A 20,031-nucleotide genomic window follows, 5' to 3' on the forward strand; every position below is an offset into this window, starting at 1 on the left:
AGTTCAGTTCTAGTTCAGTTCTAGTTCAGTTCTAGTTCAGTTCTAGTTCAGTTCTAGTTCAGTTCTAGTTCAGTTCTAGTTCAGTTCTAGTTCAGTTCTATTTAAGTTATTGTTCAGAGAGTCGAATCGAAAAAACACTTGTTGTTCATTCGAAACGCTCCAGCCCATAGACAGCAAATTTATTGTTGGCAATCGGCCCCACTGTTTTAAAACTAGATAACTGACTTGTTTTTGTTATTATTGTAGTTCTTACTATTATTGCTATTCTTATTATTATTATGGTAGTAGATGTAGTTTGTGTTAAAAATTTCATCTAAACTGCAACGGATAACTGCAGTTTACGTTCATATTGACACAGATACGCAGCAACTTGTATTTTCTTATTTTTGGTTGGTAATTTTTCGTGTTGTACTTGTTGTTAATATTACTTACTTGATTGTTTATTTGTCTGTTTGTTGCACGTACTACAGTTAGAATAAATTTTTTGTTTCTCATTGTATGAGTGTTTTGCTGCTTGAAACGACAACAACTAGTATCTTTGGAATGTGCAACAAACAAAGCCAAAAAAAAACAAGAAATAATAGTAATAATTGAAATGGTAACAAATTGATATGAGAACGTATAGTAAAGTTTGAAATATGAAAATAATATAAATATTGAACAAAGCATTAAGAAAAACTTGTAAGCGAATCATAGGTATTTGATCCTAAAATATTAAATCATACGAAATTTTCCACACATATTAAAATTGGTTTGAACTGTTCAGTTCTAGTTAAGTTTCATATCAGTCCTAGTTCTACTATATACTAGTATAACGTCTGGACTATATACAATTCCATTGTCTGAACTATATTCTGTACTATAGATCAATTTATAGTCTTGACTATAGACTAATCTATTGTCTGAACTATAATCCATTCTGTGTTGTATGTATGTAGTAGTATTGATTATATACCAATCAGTATTTTGGAATATAGTATATTCTACAGATCAATGATAATATGAACTATAGAACAGTCTATAGTCTGAACTCTAGACTAGGCTACATTCTGGACAATTGAGAGAGTATATATAATGGATTATTGACCAGTCTATATGCTGCACTAATAATTTGTCTAGACTATAGACCACTCTAAAGTATGGACTTAAGATCATTCTATAGTCTGAACTATAGACCATTCTAAAGTCTGGACTGTAGATAATTCTATAGTCTGGACTATAGATCATTCTATAGTCTGGACTATAGATCTTTCTATAGCCTTGACTATAGATATTTCTAAAGTCTGGACTATAGATCATTCTATAGTCTGGACTATAGTCCATTCCATAGTTTAGACTGTAGATTAGTCTATATTCTAGACTGCAGACCAGTCTGTATTCTGGACTACATACTAGTATTCAGTCTGGTATATAGAGTGGACTGTTGGCCAATCTATAGTTTGAAATTCGCGAGTCTATACCGAATTTGGTCTAAAAACTGTTTATAATCTTATGTATTGACTAGTTTACAGTTTATGGACTAGTTTGGTTTAGACCAGTCTATAGACAAGAGAAGTTTAAGATTCTCTGATTTTTTTTATAGAATTTCAATGCAAAACGATTTTTTTCTCAAGAAGACAAAAAAAATATCAAACATGATTGTTGGCTTTTGCAATTGGCGACTGGCTACAGCCACAACTACTTTTACTAGTATTGTTGCTGGTGCTGCTGGTTTCTGTTGCTGCTGCTGCTATAGCTAGCTCTATGTTGTTTGTGTGTGTGTAAAATGTTGATTTTAGTGACGTTGGCCTTTTTAGCAAAATTTTTTATAAATTTTTTTTATTGTCTGTTTCTTGTCTTTTCTGTGCTTTTTGCATTGATTTTTTTTCTGTTTAACATATTTTATGTAAAATGAAAAAAAAAAAATACATACATATTCTTACAATAAACCTTATTTTATTTAACTGGTCTTGTTGTTGTTGCTGTAAGTATCTATCTATATACATATTTTATTGTAACTACTTATATTTATATAAATGTGTGTGAAATTTATAAAATAAAAAACCTTCAAACTGATTTGCTTCTCAGTTTTATAATTTTTTTTTAATGTATCTAAAAGATACTTTAGCAACTCTTGCTCTTCTAATACCACAGTTAAATATTGTATTTATTCTTTTTATTTCCAACTTGTGTGTGTATTATAATCTTTCATTTCAATTCACTGGAGTTTTGTCTTAACATTTTGTTGTTAAATAAACATTTAATTCAACACACCAACAACAAACCACAGCCACTTTAGTTTTAAGCTTTTCAGATACAATTTGTGTATTTTAAAGATACCATGTATCTCTAGGTTTTTGTATATTGTTTTGTGTATTGCACTAGAAATGCAAGATAATTCCCTTCACATTTGTTTCCCACACACAAACAAACAATTACTATTATTTTGTTACAAAATACCGAAAAAAAATTAAATTCCTACCATCCTATAAACAAAAATTATTATGAATGCAACTGCAACTTAAAATTTTTGTTTTTCTTATATGAATTACCTTCAAACTTTTACAATTAAATAAATACTACATTTCAGTAGATATGTATGTACGTAAGTCTATGCGTTAATTTGTAAAAGAACTCTTTGAAAAAATATCCCCTCATTAAACTAAAACCTATCAAACCTCAACCTTAACTATTTATCAAACAAACTGAACAAATTTTAAATCCAACCTCACACAATCCAACTAAGCAAACAAACACAATTATTCAAACCTAAATAGTACAACTATTCAGTACAATTATCTTACACAAATGAGCCCCCCACAACATATGAGGGTACCGAAAAATCCCTTCATGTGAAAAAGTACCAACTAAATATCGGTCTTTTAAACCAAAAATTGACTTAACGCTAGCAACAACAGACCCTAAATAATCGCCGAATAAAAAATTGCATAAAGTCCCCTATCACATTATCTCATTAAAACGAATGCTGGGATTTGAGTGCCTTATATTCCAGCAAGATAAACTTTTTCTGAATTTTAGTAAAATTGTCTGAAGAAAGCATTTTCAGTTCACTTGCTGTCCAAACTTACATCACATTTTAACGAGAAGGCCTAGGACAGACTGCGACATTGTCGGATAATCTTTTAACAAAATAGTTTAGTAATATTACCCTTGCTGAGGTATCGATAATGACCGATGAAGATCTATATGAATACAGAATTGAACTTAGGTATTCCACAGATCTTGACATTCTGGATTGTAGATGAGTATTTGTTAGGATTTCCTGATTGTCGTTGTACAAAACTGATTGAAAGAAATCGTATACATATTTCCCTAGTAGCAATATTGAACACGATCGAGGAATAGAAGGCAAAGAACCTTGAACTCCTTGTAGACTCACATTTTGGACATTTCGTCATGTCAGCTACTTACATAGTTTTATTGAATCGAAACAGAACCTTTTGCGTGACTGACTCTCTCAATGAGAGCTTAGTCTGGGCCTCATAATTAGACAAAACGTTTTTTTTTCATGATATATACTGTCTCAATTAACGAGTCTTATCAACATTGTTGGAAATACTGTTTGGTTCCAAAGGTCCTCCTTAACCTTGGCAATTCATTACACAATTACGGTTTAACTTTTCGTTTGGTCAATGGCTGAATACATTGGTTCTCGTCCGATCACCGAAACTAAGATTAGAGAACTTTTTTGAAATTAACTTTATTCAAAGAACTTCCATTAAAGTATAATGTTGAAGAATCTACTTTATCTACTTAATCGACTTAGTATTTGGAGGAATCAAAAAGTTAATACATATATATTATTAACTGCTAAAATCTGGCCAGACCAATACAGGGAACTTAAATTGCACTCAACTGATTTGTTTGAAGCAAGTATCAATCTCTCACTCTCTCTCTCTCTCTCTTTTGTTATACTCTTCCCTTTTGATCATAAGTCTGATATCGGCATGATAGTTTTTGGCTCCCAACGATTAGCTATTCTTTCGCCGTGGCGAGCTTGAACTTTACTCTAGAATAGGAATCATATATCGGCTTGATAGTTTTCTCATTCAAAAAATGAGCAGTTCTTTTGGCGCAGAAGGCATATGTAGTTAAGAAGATGTTTCAAAATAAAAGCAACTACAACAACCTAATGATCTTATGTTCGAACTGATGCACTACGATACATTTCTCCTTAGAAAAGCCCTAGTAAAGCAAATATTAGCCAAAAATACTAAAGGTACCAAAATGAATTATTTTCAAAAATATATAACAAAAAGAACTTGTATATCTTTTTTCTGTAAAGTATCTATCTACGTCACAGTATCAATTCAAGTAGCAGCCTGTTCTTACACAAAATTTCATTTACCAAATGCTTAACTTTATTATTGTTGTTATTTAAAAAAAAAAAAAACCCTTTTTGATTGAGTACTCTGTCAATATTACCTTCTTTTGAGATACTTTTTCCTAAAAAAAGAAGATTGTTTTGTCTTTATTTTGCCTTGATTTACTTCAGATGAACATGATTTTTTATACATATGTAAGTACTTCCAAACATTCTTACGTACATCCATACATTTTCGAAATTCCAATAAATACATGTTTCTTTCTGTTACAAGTCTACTCTTGTTGTAGTAGTTGTTAACTCATTGAACCTAAGACAACTTTTTGTGTTTTTTTGCCTTTTTTTATCGGTTTCTACACTTGTATTAGTGATACTTTTCTATAGAGTAGTAGTTGGATTTTTTTTGTGAAAATCGCTCTCAGTTTTGTTTCTGAAATGAGTCTCATTGTTTTCAGGTCTTTGATTAAACAGCTGAAAAAGACTAAATTTTTTTCAATTAATTTGTAAAGTGAACAAAAGTCACACATATTTTTCTATAGACGTTTGATATGCGAGCGATGTTTCAAGAGAAGGTTCAATTAAATTATGTGGAAATATATTTTTGATAACGAATTGATACTTTTTTCATACAAAATAAATAAGACATACATGACAACCAACATGATTTGAAATAAAATTTGAAAATTGCATCAGATATTAAGTCAAAATTTTAACGAATTTTTTTTAAGGTTTGGTCAGTTAAGTTTAATTTTTTTTTTATTATTTTTTTTATTATACTGAATATGAAAGAAACTGTCACTTTAACTGTTAAGATCATGTCAATTTTGAAAAACATAATTAAACGGACTGTCTCGAACTACCTATTATACATAAATAGATAGATAGAGAGATAGATAGATAGATAGATAGATAGATAGATAGATAGATAGATAGATAGATAGATAGATAGATAGATAGATAGATAGACAGATAGATAGATAGATAGATAGATAGATAAATAGATTGATACATAGATAGATAGATAGATAGATAGATAGATAGATAGATAGATAGATAGATAGATAGATAGATAGATAGATAAATAAATAGATTGGTAGATAGATAGATAGATAGATAGATAGATAGATAGATAGATAGATAGATAGATAGATAGATAGATAGATAGATAGATAGATAGATAGATAGATAGATAGATAGATAGATAGATAGATAGATAGATAGATAGATAGATAGATAGATAGATAGATAGATAGATAGATAGATAGATAGATAGATATATAGATCGATAGATAGATAGATAGATAGATAGATAGATAGATAGATAGATAGATAGATAGATAGATAGATAGATAGATAGATAGATAGATAGATAGATAGATAGATATATAGATAGATAGATAGATAGATAGATAGATAGGTAGATAGATAGATAGATAGATAGATAGATAGATAGATAGATAGATAGATAGATAGATAGATAGATAGATAGATAGATAGATAGATAGATAGATAGATGGATAGATAGATATATAGGTAGGTAGATAAATATATAGATAGATAGATAGATAGATAGATAGATAGATATATAGATATATAGATAGATAGATAGATAGATAGATAGATAGATAGATAGACAGACAGAGAGACAGACAGACAGACAGACAGACAGACAGATAGATATATAGATAGATAGATAGATAGATAGATAGATAGATAGATAGATAGATAGATAGATAGATAGATAAATGGATAGATAGATAAACAGTTAGGAAGTTAGTTAGTAACTTAGTTTGTTAGTTAGTTACTTTTCCATCTATATATTCCAATATATTGATAGGATTAGCATTACAAAGCGTGGCACTTTCGATTTGAAGTAGGTGAAAATCTTTTAAAATCAGGGACGCTATTTAAGCCTAAATTGTAAATTTTTTTTATGAAAACTTGTGTATCCGAATGTCACGGATGCATGTGTAAAAAGAAAGCTTCGCACCTCCTATATAAATTTAAAAAATTCGAATATCTAGGAAACCGTATGATCTTGAATATGGTCGAAGTCCATATGATATTGTGATCTAAGAAAAATGTGAATGTTCTGTGCACAAAGAATTGAATAAGAAGAATTGTACTTGAAGTAAAGAAAACAAAAGCTTTCAAACAGAGTGTAATCAAAATAATTCATCTCATTATCACCATTTTAAAATTTCAACAAAATACCGCTACATACGACATGTAGCTTTTTTCATCTGGTAATACCATTTTGTATTTCATATTAAAGACAGCATTCAAACAAGTGAGTATGGAACATGTATGTGTATGGTCTTATCTGTATTTGCAACATGTTGCCTCTACAAGAGATGGTCTAACCAATTGGACATATACAGTTTCTACATTGCGATTACAAATAAAGGAAAACAACCACTACTACGAATGCCATTGGAAGAGCAAGAGTGAGAGAGAAGCAAAAGAAAAATACTATTAAAATGGAATACAAATAAAAACAGATGATTGTTTTGTGTTGGTTGTTGTTGTGGTTGTTGACGTTGTTTTAGAGTGGAGACAAAGCCGGTTATAAAACCCTAAAATACAATAACAAATATACATATATAGCAAGTTGTATATAAAAGAGAGCAAGAGATAAAGAGAGTAAATTTGGATACCTTTCCAATGAGCATAATGAGTATTGGAAAGCGAGTGTTTTTTTTGCAAATGGGGGGTTCTGCTCTTTGTTGTGTGTGCCTGTGCTGATGTGTGAATTTAGTTCCAGCGGGTGGTGAAGGCCTTAATGTTGGAGTATGAAGTTACGAAAAAAATCTCAAACCGGCGCATTGATGCTTTAAAAATGTTGGAGCTGATTTTTTTCACATTTTTTTTTTCAAATGTCTGCTAGTGTGTATGGGAATTATGTTTGAAGTCTTTTGAAAGTAATGGAGACTTCTTTTTTACGTTTACGAGATTTGGGTTTGGGCATGTATGGCCATCGAACCATTTACAAACTGCACAGACTGCGAAGAGACTTATAAAACATAAAAACAATACAAAATATTGGAAATACAGCGACACACCACCAACAACAACAACAACAATAACAACATCATTATCATCATATTATATTGGAAGGCAATAACTGGCAATGTGTACGTAAACTTGGCAGACAAACGAATAGTTCGATTCTAACATTCAAACCGAACGGTTTACAGAGAAACTGAAAACTGATTTTGAAATCTAGAGGAAATTAAGAAAAAAAATTAAACAAAAATAAAATTATAAATAATAATCGTACATTTTTTTCTTCATACTTTCCGCTGAGATATATTTTCTATATAAAAAAAATTAATTTAAATGCTTTTCAATTAAATTTTAAACAATTAAAAAGTTAATCAAAACAATTAACAAGAAATTTGCCAATAAAAATTTTGTAATTGTGAGGCTGCTGGTGGAAAAAAAAACAAAACGACTTGACAATCAATTAATTGTCAAAGCAGACGTCTTGAAAATTAAATATTGTTTATTGAAAAAAATAAAAAATCTTAAAATATTTCAAAAATTTTGAAATTTAAGAAAATTAAACAAATTAAACGGTTCGTGTGTGTGTGTGTAAAATTTCTTAAAAAAAACAAGATTTTTTCCAAAAGTGTTAAAAAAATAATAAACAAAAAGTTTAATAAAAAAAAATATTTATATTTTCAAAAAATTCAAAATTAATATAACAACTAATAACACAAAAATTTGTTTTATAAAACTGCAAAAGTAAAAAATTTTGAAATATTTAAAAAAGCCAAAATAAGCTGTATTTTCTTTTAAACCAAAAAGGTGATTATAATTATTTAAAAAAAATGTTTTTGCCTTTAATAAGTGGAATTTAAAATATCAATTTTAAATAACAGCCAAAGCTACTTCCGGTTAACAAAAACGAAAAAAAAATTGGATTATATTTGGATATTTAATTGCAGAAAATTTTAAGATAAAAAATATTTTGCTTTTTGAGTGTGTGTGTGAGTTTTTGAATAAAAAAAATTGGTTTTATCAAAAGTTGAAAAATTTAAACAAAAAAATTTTAATTCTAAGTTAGAAAAAAAAATTTGCAAAAACAAAATATTTTTAGAAAAAATTAAAAAAATTGTTTAAAATCAAACAAAAACCTTGAAAATTTTAAAAAATTTCTATTAAAATTTTTTGATAAAATCTAAATTAAGAACCTTTTACCCAAATTTCCAACAAATTAACACAGAAAATCATAATAAAACATAACCATCCTGAATTTTTTAATCAATAGTATGAATCTTTTATAAATATTATGATGTGGTATATGAAATGTGTTTAGTTCTACCGATTCAAAAAAAAAAAAAAAAATTGTTTAAATTTTGAAAATAACAATATTTTTTTAACACTTTTTAATCAAATTTTCAACAAAAAGAAATAATACGTAATTAGAATGAATTTTATAGTAAAAAGTATGAATTTGAATATGAAAGATTTACATTCAAAATAATAAAAGTTCATAAATAGTATAATATTGTCAGACAGACTATTTTGTATCTAGCTGGAATCTAAGATAATAAAAAGGAGACAAATAAAACATAATTGGAATAAATTTTGTATTAAATAGTATGAACTGAATAAAAAACAGATTCATTCAGGATATAAAAAGTTCATAAATTATCTGATTTTCTGTTTAGAATCCAACAGAGTAAAAGAGAGAAAAATAATACATAATTAGAATGAATTTTGTAGTAAATAATATGAATCGAATAAGAATCTTTTTCAGAATATTATAAGTAGATTAAATGACAAATATTTTTTTGGTTTGTTTCTATAAGAAATCCAACAGTGTAAAACAGAAAAAATAAAACATAATTGCAATGAATTTTATCGTAAATAGTATGAATTGGATAAGAAACAATTTCCTTATGAATATTAAAAGTTCATATATATATACGATTTTTTTGTTTGTTTCTATATGAATGCAACTGAGTAAAACAGAGATAAATATTACTATTAATTGGAATGAATTTTGTAGTAAATAGTATGAAGCGAATAAACTGAGTTTCCGAACATCGGAAGATAATACATTCAGTAAATACTATATAAGATTTTGGATTTCATCAACAAAAATTCTTTCATGAATAGGATGGAACAGCAGTCAATAGAGGCCTGTTGTGTTTAATCAGATTTGATGTAGATTCATCATCCTCTAATCTTACCATAGAAGAACCACTTTTCATTACAAAGCACAGTTCTTTAGCAGAGTAAAAGAAAGTCATTACTAGACTCCTCAAAAGTAATGTAGAAAGTATGATGTAATCATAGAAATATAAGTTGTTGAGTAGAACAATTCATGATATTTACGATGAAATAAGTTTTATGTTAAAATATTTTCTAATTAAAATATATATTTTTATGGAAGTATTCGATTAAATTTAAAAGGTCTTGAGAAAACTGATATTCAAAACTAATGTTGAAAATTGTCACCTAAGGAATTTGTTAGGTGAAGGCATTATAGAACGGTTCTATAACAAGTTTTTAAAAATAATATTTTTAATCGAATCCCCAACTTTCGAAATTAATTAGAGAGAATGAGTATGTATGTCTACACCTACTTTAGAGCGAATCCGGAACTAAGCAGTTTTTAATCATCGATGTTTTTAAAAACAGTTCAGGATATTTAAAACTGGTTCTGGAGAAGAGTTATGGCGGCTTCAGATATTCATAACAATAGTGTTATATTAAAAGTCTCTCTCTCTCTGGTAATAATATTTTCGTAAAACCTTCTTGTTTTAATTAAACTTGCCATAGGTGCCATGAAAATTTTAAAATTCCAAAAGCAATGTCTGTCGTCTAGTGCAGAAAATGAGAAAAATATATAAAAAAAATTTACAACTTTCTAAAATAAAAATCCCTTTAGACAACTAGTGAGTGACCGTCATCAACTTAATTAAGCTACTTTTTTTCTTCATTATTCATTAAATTTTTTTCCCAAATTGTGTTTGACAATTTTAAATTAATTTTATTTCTGAGACATTTTTATTTATATGTGTATGTATGTGTATAGTCGAATAAAACATTTTTGCAATTTTTTTTAACAAGGAATTTGTATATTTTTTTAATTGAACATGTTTAAACAAATAATTCTACAATACAACGAACACAAAAGAGCTTTGCTCTGTTGTCAAACTACAGATCACTCTTTTCTCTTTAATTTGCAAAATGTTCAATATTCGATTTATTCAACATAGACTAGACTAAATAATAGACCATAGACTAAACTATATAATAGACTATAGGTTACACTATGTCTATATGTTTGACCATAGGCTAAGCTATAGCTAAAACTATAGCCTAGACTATAGACTAGACTATAGACTAGACTATAGACTTGACTATAGACTACACTATAGACTAGACTATAGACTAGACTATAGACTAGACTATAGACTATACTATAGACTAGACTATAGACTAGACTATAGACTAGACTATAGACTAGACTATAGACTAGACTATAGACTTGACTATAGACTAGACTATAGACTACACTATAGACTAGACTATAGACTAGACTATAGACTAGACTATAGACTAGACTATAGACTAGACTATAGACTAGACTATAGACTAGACTATAGACTAGACTATAGACTAGACTATAGACTAGACTATAGACTAGACTATAGACTAGACTATAGACTAGACTATAGACTAGACTATAGACTTGATTATAGACTAGACTATAGACTAGACTATAGACTAGACTATAGACTAGACTATAGACTAGACTATAGACTAGACTATAGACTAGACTATAGACTAGACTATAGACTAGACTATAGACTAGACTATAGACTACACTATAGACTAGACTATAGACTAGACTATAGACTAGACTATAGACTAGACTATAGACTAGACTATAGACTAGACTATAGACTAGACTATAGACTAGACTATAGACTAGACTATAGACTAGACTATAGACTACACTATAGACTAGATAATACTCATCTATAGGTTGAACTGTAGACTAGAATATAAATGCACTATACTATGGGCTAGACTAAGGACTAGGCTATAAACTAGACTATAGACTACACTATAGTCTAGGCTAAAGATTAGACTATATTCTATACCATAGACTATATGCTATATATTGACTATAGACTAAACTTTAGACTATACCATAATCTATACTATATACCAGGCCATAAACTAAGCTTTAGTTCTGACTCTAAACGAAACTACAGTCGAGACTATAAACTGGACTAGGGATGAGATGGTGAGCTAGACAATAGTTATTACTGATGTTTATATTAGAGTCAAGATTTTAATCTGAAATTTATGTTATAATGGCGAAAACTATAAAATTTTTGCATTGTTCGTATTTCAATTCAAGGAATTTTTCATAATAGTCTATTAGCATAAATGATTTTTATTATAATACACCAATAAATTCTTAAATGAGTCATAATGTATCAATTTAATAAGAGAACCGTACGCTATCTCTCTTGTGCTTTTGCTCTCCTCGCTATTAAGAGTTATTTGTGGTTGTTGTTGCTGCTTATAATAAGGTTACATAAAATAAAATTTACATGAAAAACTACTATTGTATATAGAGTACAATCACAAAACTAGCGCAACGAAATAAAATAAGAAGAAACACAACCATCATCAATATCATAATTATCAAAAAAAGAAAAAAACGTCATTATTATCCATATGAACTGAAACTAAAACAACAACAAGAATATCATCATTATTATTATAAACAACATCTTTGTTATCCTCCCTCGCTTTTCGCTGTTATTTTCACTCTGTGTTCTGGCTTGCTTTTCACTCATCATATTCTTCAATTGCTTTCATATTTTTATTATGTTTGTTTTTTTTTTGGTTTTGGTACTAGTATGTTTAGTCGAACAACAACAATAATACAAACCGACAATTACAATTCATTTGCTTTCTTTTCACATCTTTCTCTGTATACTGTTTGTTTTTTTCGATTTTGCTCCCATATAATTTCTTCTCTGTTTATTCTGTGGGGTTTGTGTGTGTTGTTGTTGTTTCTTCATATATTTTCCATATTAATAATAACAACAACTAGTAGTAGTACCTTCAATGCAAGACAACTAGAGAAATAAGAAAAAATAATAATAACAACAACAGCAACACGAAAACAACATTAGAAAAAATAGTACATAAAACATGATGATGAACAATAATAAATAAATAATAGAAAAACAACAATCATAAAGCAAAAGCAACTAAATACATTTATAGCGTTTGATTTCAACTAATACGTCTCTTCTCTCTAACTATATGAAATTACAAATACTACATACTTCAAAACAACAACAACAGCAACAACAACAATAATATGCAATGTATACAAAACTAATGGAACTGTTTTCTTTCAGATATTTTAAGAACGAAAAAAAAAACATTTTACAATTAGAATTGATGTTGGAGAAATAAGAAAAAATCTAAAGAAAAATATGAATTATTATCTTTGTCGTCTCCTATATCCATTTGGAAAAAGACTACATAAAAGAAAAGACCTAGGAAATGGAAAAAAAATGAATAGAAGAGAGAAAACAATATGATAAAAACTAGAAAAATATAAAGCAGGCTTATAAACAACAAATATGTATAAAACACTGAGAGAAAAACTAAACAGGAAATTGAGCTAAAAGAGAAATGTAAAAAATATTGGCATTAATTAAGATCCATTGCAATCTTTCGTATATGAAATTTTCAATATTTCTTATACTCCTTTAAAAGAACTAAAAATCTCTGACCATTTCTGCCCCGTTGTATAACTTCGGAGATGTAAAACATCACTTCTGTTTACAATCACGGAGATGGGATGGCCTCTGTTGAGTCATCAACAGCACCTAGTTCTAATCTAATCTCTGATCACTGCTGCCCAGATACAAAAACGTCACTTTCGATGACAAGCATGCAGATGGGATTACTTCTGACTGAGGTGGCAACATTATCTATCAAATAAACGGTAGACTACGTTCTTACTCACAGAGAAGACACTGTGATAAATAAGAATTTACCCTGATCATGCATTGGCAAGGTATCATCCATCACCATTCAAACCTGATCACTTTTCATTCAGTCGACACACTCATAGAGAACATCACACGAGACACTCACTCTCGGCATTATTCGAATGGGTAAGATTCATTCACCCTATATGATGCATGTTGATCAATCAGTCTTTTAACCGACATTCTCTTCTCCCAAAATTGAGTTTAACAAATTTTCCCTCCAAAGGGACCTTTTCAATAACCAAGACCAGACAAAGTCTGAACCTCTGCCCAACAGTCATTGAATGGTTCTTTGGTTCGACCCCCTGTGAAATCATTCCAAGGAAAGGCCGTTGATACATTTGAGCATCACATGCTTTTAATCCCGACAGATTTGAGGTGTATCATATCAAATTAGGATTACACCAAATTGAGGTCTTTCATCAAGGCAACATGATCTTGATCGTGGTGAGCTGAATCGGATTGTCCTATAAGAGAGCTATAAGAGAGTTTAAACTTCCGTTTTAAAGCTTACAGATAAAACTTTTAGTTGACTTAACAAACTTGTATTGATAAAGTTGCCTTCGCACTGTTATAACGTCTCAAATATGAAGAAATATCCTTTAAACATAATATCTCGAAAACTTTATATGATGGTGGCACTCTGTTCGGATTTAAAACAGTTTGCAGCTTGAACTTTTAAATGATATAACAAACTTGTATAAATAAAGTTGTAACTTCTAAAATATAAGAAATATGTTTTAAAACACAATATCTCGAAAACTGGATATGATAATAGAATACTGCTAGCTACGGATTTAGAACAATTTACAGCTTCAACTTTCAGTTGATATAACAATCTTGTATAAATAAAGTTGTCTTCGCACTGTTTTAACGTCTCAAATATGAAGAAATATGCTTTAAAATACAAAATCTCGAAAACTCGATACTGTTCTATGGATTTCGAACAGTTTACAGCTTGAACTTTCAGTTGATATAACAAACTTGTATAACTAAAGTTGTATTCGCACAGTTATAACATCTTAAATATGAAGAAATATGCCATAGAACACAGTATCTTGAAAACCTGATATAATGCTGGATTTCTCTTAGTTACGAATTTAGAACAGGATTGAACTTTCATTTGATATAACAAACTTGTATAACTTAAGTTGTATATCTCGAAAACTCTATATGATGGTGAAATTCTCTAAGCTACGGATTTAGAACAGTTTACAGCCGATGGGTGATGCCTAGATGAAATACTGTATCTATATCGATGATCGTCCTTCGGCCTTAGTTCGTTAGTTATTTAGTTAGCTAGTTAGTTAGTAAGTTAGTTAGTTAGTTAGTTAGTTAGTAAGTTAGTTAGTACCAAATCCTTGAGGCCTGCTTTGAAAAATTATTATTATACATCTAATCTTAGTTTAAGAAGCAGTTAAAATCCGATATATGGATATCAAATCTAAAACACATTCTCTTAAGGACATTCTTATGAAAATTTCACTGGTTTTCACCAAAACTTAATTTACTTCAAATATGTTATTTGTAATGACTTTTCTACATCTATTTTCTTACTTTTAACTAGGTATTCATTTGTAAGGAAATATTTGGGTTATAAACGTGAATAGTATATAATAGCATTTTTAGATGTGATTAAGATTTAGTTTGTTTGTATGACATCAATTATTTTTCACTGGGAAGTTAAAGTAGAATCGGTATGCGAGTAAAAATGAATCGAGAATATTCGCGAATCGTGTCCTCTTCTCAAAACATTATTTAAAAACACTTTATGTTTAATGAAACTGATGTCAGTTTTAATGCTTTCACAACATTAATATTGCAGAGATGCAACCCCTAGAACTCTCCTATAATGTCCACAGTTTTATAATATGTGGTTCTAGTAATGAGTGATTGAAGATGTTGACGATGATTGTTGTGGTTATGCTGTTACTCTGTTAATGATAAAGATGATGATGATGCACAGACTAAAGAAAAAAAAAAAAAAAAACTAAAAATCATTTTTCTTCTCTAAAAGAACGTAAATTAATTATATAGTACTTTTTTAATACACATGTATTAAAATTTATTGCAAATAATTAAAATGAAATATGAAAATATTTACTTAACGGTCGTGTAATGTAGAAAAAAAAAACACACAAATAAATACTTAGAAAAACAATTGTTAGTGGGTGAATGGTAATAGGGCACCAAAAAGTACGCTATAACAAGTTAGAAAAAGTACCTTTTTTAAGGCATAACTATTTTGAACAGAAAACAAATTTATACTGAAGAGCTTTTAAGGATTTTAGGGATTGCGGAAAGTGTTCCCTTGTGTTTTTTTGGTAACAAAACGTTTTGTTTATTTTATAGACAACCTTGGGTAAAGTAGAGAGTTCATTACTTTGAGAGAAAAAGTACTTAACAAAATGTACTTTTTTTTTAAATGTGGCCTTTTTTATGTGTTTTTTCTTGCTTTTTTTGCTGTTAAAAATGATTAATTACATTTGATTTTTTTTCAACACTTGTTTATACGTTACGTTGTTGGCAAAATTTATACACTTGTGTTAAATCCATACAGTGTGAAATTTTTCTAGGAATCAGACGAAAAAATTCTTTATAGTTTTTATTTGCAAAAAAAAAAGAACTTCGAAACAAAAATTAAAAATCATTTTCCGTAACAAAATTGAAAAGAAAATATAAATAGAAAATAAATCTTTTTTTTTTGGATAATACACGGAATTAATCATTTTTAATTTTAAAGAATTTTACTTTGAAACAAATTCAAGGAAATTTTAGGGAATTTAATTTATACAAATAGTTTTAAATAGTATTTGCAAAAATAACTTGGAAAAATATAAAGTTTTTTGTTTTGAGGAACTAAAAATTTTTAATAATTAAAATTTTATTAACAATTTTAGTACAAACTTTATGATTAGATACATGGAAAAAGGATAAAGCTATAAAAGAGTTAAAACTTTCATGTTAAGGCTTACAGATTGAACTTTTAGTTGACCTAACAAACTTGTATTGATAAATTTGTCTTCGCACTGTTATAACGTCTCAAATATGAAGAAATATCCTTTAAACATAATATCTCGAAAACTTTATATTATGGTGGCATTCTGTTCGAATTTAGAACAGTTTGCAGCTTGAACTTTCTTTGTTATAACTTCTCAAATATGAAGAAATATGTTTTAAAACACAAAATCTCGAAAACTCGATATGATGGTAGAATTCTATAAGCTACGGATTTAGAACAGTTTATAGCTTGAACTTTCAGTTGATATAACAAACTTACATAAATAACGTTGTCTTCGCACAGTTTTAACATCTCAAATATGAAGAAATATGTATTAAAACACAATATCTCGAAAACTTGATATGGTGGTGAAATTTTGTTTGGATTTAGTACAGTTTACAGCTTGAACTTTCAGTTGATATAACAAACTTGCATAAATAAAGATGTTTTCGCAAAGTTTTAACATCTCAAATATGAAAAATATGTATTAAAACACAATATCTCGAAAACTTGATATGATGGTAGAATTCTCTAAGCTACGGATTTAGAACAGTTTACAGCTTGAACTTTCACTTGATATAACAAACTTGTTTCAGTAAAGATCTCTTCGCACTGTTTCAACGTCTCAACTATAAAGAAATATGCTTTAAAACACAATATCTCGAAAACTCGATATGATGGTGAAATTATTTAAGCTACGGATTTAGAACAGTTTACAGCTTGAATTTTCAGTTGATATAACAAACTTGCATAAATAAAGATGTCTCTGCATAGTTTTAACATCTCAAATATGAAGAAATATGCCTAAAAACACAATATCTCGAAAACTTGACAGCATACTGGAACTCTTAAAGCTACGGATTTAGAATTGTTCAGATATATTTATACATCTAATTTAAACTCAAGTTTTTAACTTTTTTTCAATATTCTGTTTTACTCCCTCTTTAAAACCCATAAGCTAACAGTTAAACCAAACGGTTTCTTGTGCATTCTCAAGGATCTTGTTAAAACCAAAATTTATTATTTTTCTTGCCTTAAATATTTCTTTTGAAAATAAATTTCACTTCATTTTTCTTTTATTTTTAGTTTGTAATGTTTTTAACCAAAATATTTATGTTCAAATGATACAATTTACACAACATTAAGCCACTTAGGAAAATTTATCTTAAACATTTTACAAGTTGTGTTAGAATTTTTACAAAAAAGAGTTATTTCCAACAGTTGTTTAAAAGTATAAAATCATTAAAAATCTTTAAAAATTAAAATAGTTTGATTTCTTTTGAGTAAAACTATTAAGAATGTAATTAAAGGATTAATGGAGTTTTAATGCCACTAACAAGAGCACGGCCAGGGCATGATGCCTTGATAAAGTCGACCACATCTTGGTGTGAAAGTAATCTGGGGTAAAAGAGGTGCTCTAGTCAGAATTTATCAAGTCCCCAAGGGAATGTTTACTTGATAAATTCCAGCCCATTTTCCTGGTATGATTTCATCAGTAGTTGACTCAGGGAGCCATGTAATCTGATACAAAGGGCACAAGTAGTTTCAGACTATGTCGTATACTAGTTATTAAAGAATTTCATTCGGTGTACACGAGTACTTGAAAAAAGTGCTTGCACATGGGCTCGGGTCATGTTGCCTTGATAAAGTTTCCCCATCTTGGTGTGAAAGTAATCCGGGGAGTCGACTCAGAACTAACAAGATCAGGACTAGTTTTGTGTTCCCCCAGGTCATATTAACTTGATGAACTTCAGCCCATTTTCTTGCAATGATTTAATCAGTAGTCGACTCAGAGTTTCATATAGTATGATACAACACGCACAGGTAGTCCACAGGTCATAGTTTCGGACTATGTATTATGCCGGTGACTTAAGAGGTCCCTTCGATGTACACGAGTACTTGAGCAAAGTGTTTGTATATGGACCACCTGCGTGTTATTTGTAATACCATCCTGTGGTTGTAAAAGTAATGTTGTGAACGAAAAACTTCAAGTCTGTTGTTCACGTAGGCGAATGTGATTCGTCTAACAGTCGTCTAACTTTGTCTTGTATCGGTTATTGTAGAAGTCTCTTCGGTGTGCAAGAGTGCTTGGACCAATGTAATCATTTACAAAAATTGCCACCTGTGCATTCTTCGCATGACACAAATAGGTGGAAATGAGTCGTCCAACAGGTAGGTATTTTCCTCATCATGTAAATATCCTGCTCGGGAAATGAACCCTGAAAAGACACTAAACCTGGTTTATTGTTCTGATCTATTGAACGTTCAATTAAAGTACCTGATAACATTCTTCAAAATATCTAACTGGTTATAATGATACAACTATCTTATCATACCAAACAGAGAAGTTGTTCTATTCTCCTAATGCTATCTTCAGTTCTTCCTAGTCCATTTCTCTAAAAGGATCCTGATTACATATTTTGGATTACTTCTTTACTCTCTTGTTGTTTTTAAACTTCTCCCATTATATCACTTCTCTATTCTCTTGTAGACAACCTCAAGAGTAGAGTAGACTTGATAATGGTCTACCACGCTGTCCTGAGACCTTTTGTGAACAGCACAGGTAACAATCTTTTTACATGACTATGCTGGTCCATATATCAGCACTTTTCTGAAATACTCGAGCTATCTAATCTCTTGCCATAATAGCTCCGTTGCGGAATGACAGGTAGCATGGGATCAAACCCAGTGCTTACCCCGACAAGGAAAAAACAATCAATAGCCAGGGCAACACCAATATCAGGTACACCGGAAGATGACCACCCTTTAAAAGACGTTATTTGAGGTTCGATCCACAAATCAAGCATGATTTGTCATGTCTGATTGTAGTTTTTAATTGTAAATTAAAATTTAAAAAAAAATATTAAGTAAATTATAAAAAAAATAATGATAAGGAGAAAATTATAATAAATTAAATCTCACACACACTCACACTTGTACAAATTTAGAAATTTAATGAAGAATTTAAAAAATTACTTAAAAAAATTAAAAAAGTTTTTATTAAAAAAATGTTTTAAAATCCACTTGTTAAAGAGCATGACCGAGGGAAGTTAATTAATAATTTATGATTTATATATAATTTTATATTTTTTTATTTACAGAGCTGATTTTAAAGGTTTAATTACGGGCTGGTCAAAAAAAAAAAAAAACTAAAAAAAACGTGCAATAAACATTCGCTTAAACATTCCGTTTTAATGATTCTTAACAACAATAAAAAATATTGTAATTAAATATAATTAAAAATAACAACAAAGTGCAATAATTTTTGTCATAAAAAAAACGGGGAATTTATTTTTAAAGTGGAATATTTAAATATTTACATTTTGTAATACAAAACGTTAAGTCGCTTTAATTGTGTTCAAGCTGCAAAACTCAATGAAAATTTGTTCCAAAACTTAACATATTTGAGACCAATTAGTATAATAAAGTAATAAAATTAAATAAAATATAAAAAATAAATAATTTAATTAAACAAAAAAATATAATAAAATATTAAATGTGAAAATTTTTAAATAAAAAATTATGAAATAAATTAATAAAAAATTGAGAAATATTTAAACTTATATAAAATAATCACAATTTTTTTTAAATAATAATAAAAATTATAAATTATTAAACTTAAATAAATAAAATTATATAAATACAAAAATAATAAATTT

General features: G+C 28.8%; 1 protein-coding gene and 1 long non-coding RNA gene across 2 annotated transcripts in view; both read left to right on the forward strand.

Annotated features, from left to right (window-relative positions):
• LOC111678717 (fibronectin type-III domain-containing protein 3A) overlaps positions 1-20,031 on the forward strand; it is a 332,499-nt gene that overhangs the window by 116,311 nt on the left and 196,157 nt on the right. The window lies entirely within an intron of this gene.
• LOC111688466 lies at positions 8,074-19,862 on the forward strand. The gene is made up of 2 exons (XR_002762852.2): positions 8,074-8,134; positions 19,474-19,862. It is a non-coding gene; the product is annotated as an uncharacterized LOC111688466 (long non-coding RNA).

Source organism: Lucilia cuprina, chromosome 2, assembly GCF_022045245.1.
Source record: "Lucilia cuprina isolate Lc7/37 chromosome 2, ASM2204524v1, whole genome shotgun sequence".
NCBI lineage: Eukaryota > Metazoa > Arthropoda > Insecta > Diptera > Calliphoridae > Lucilia > Lucilia cuprina.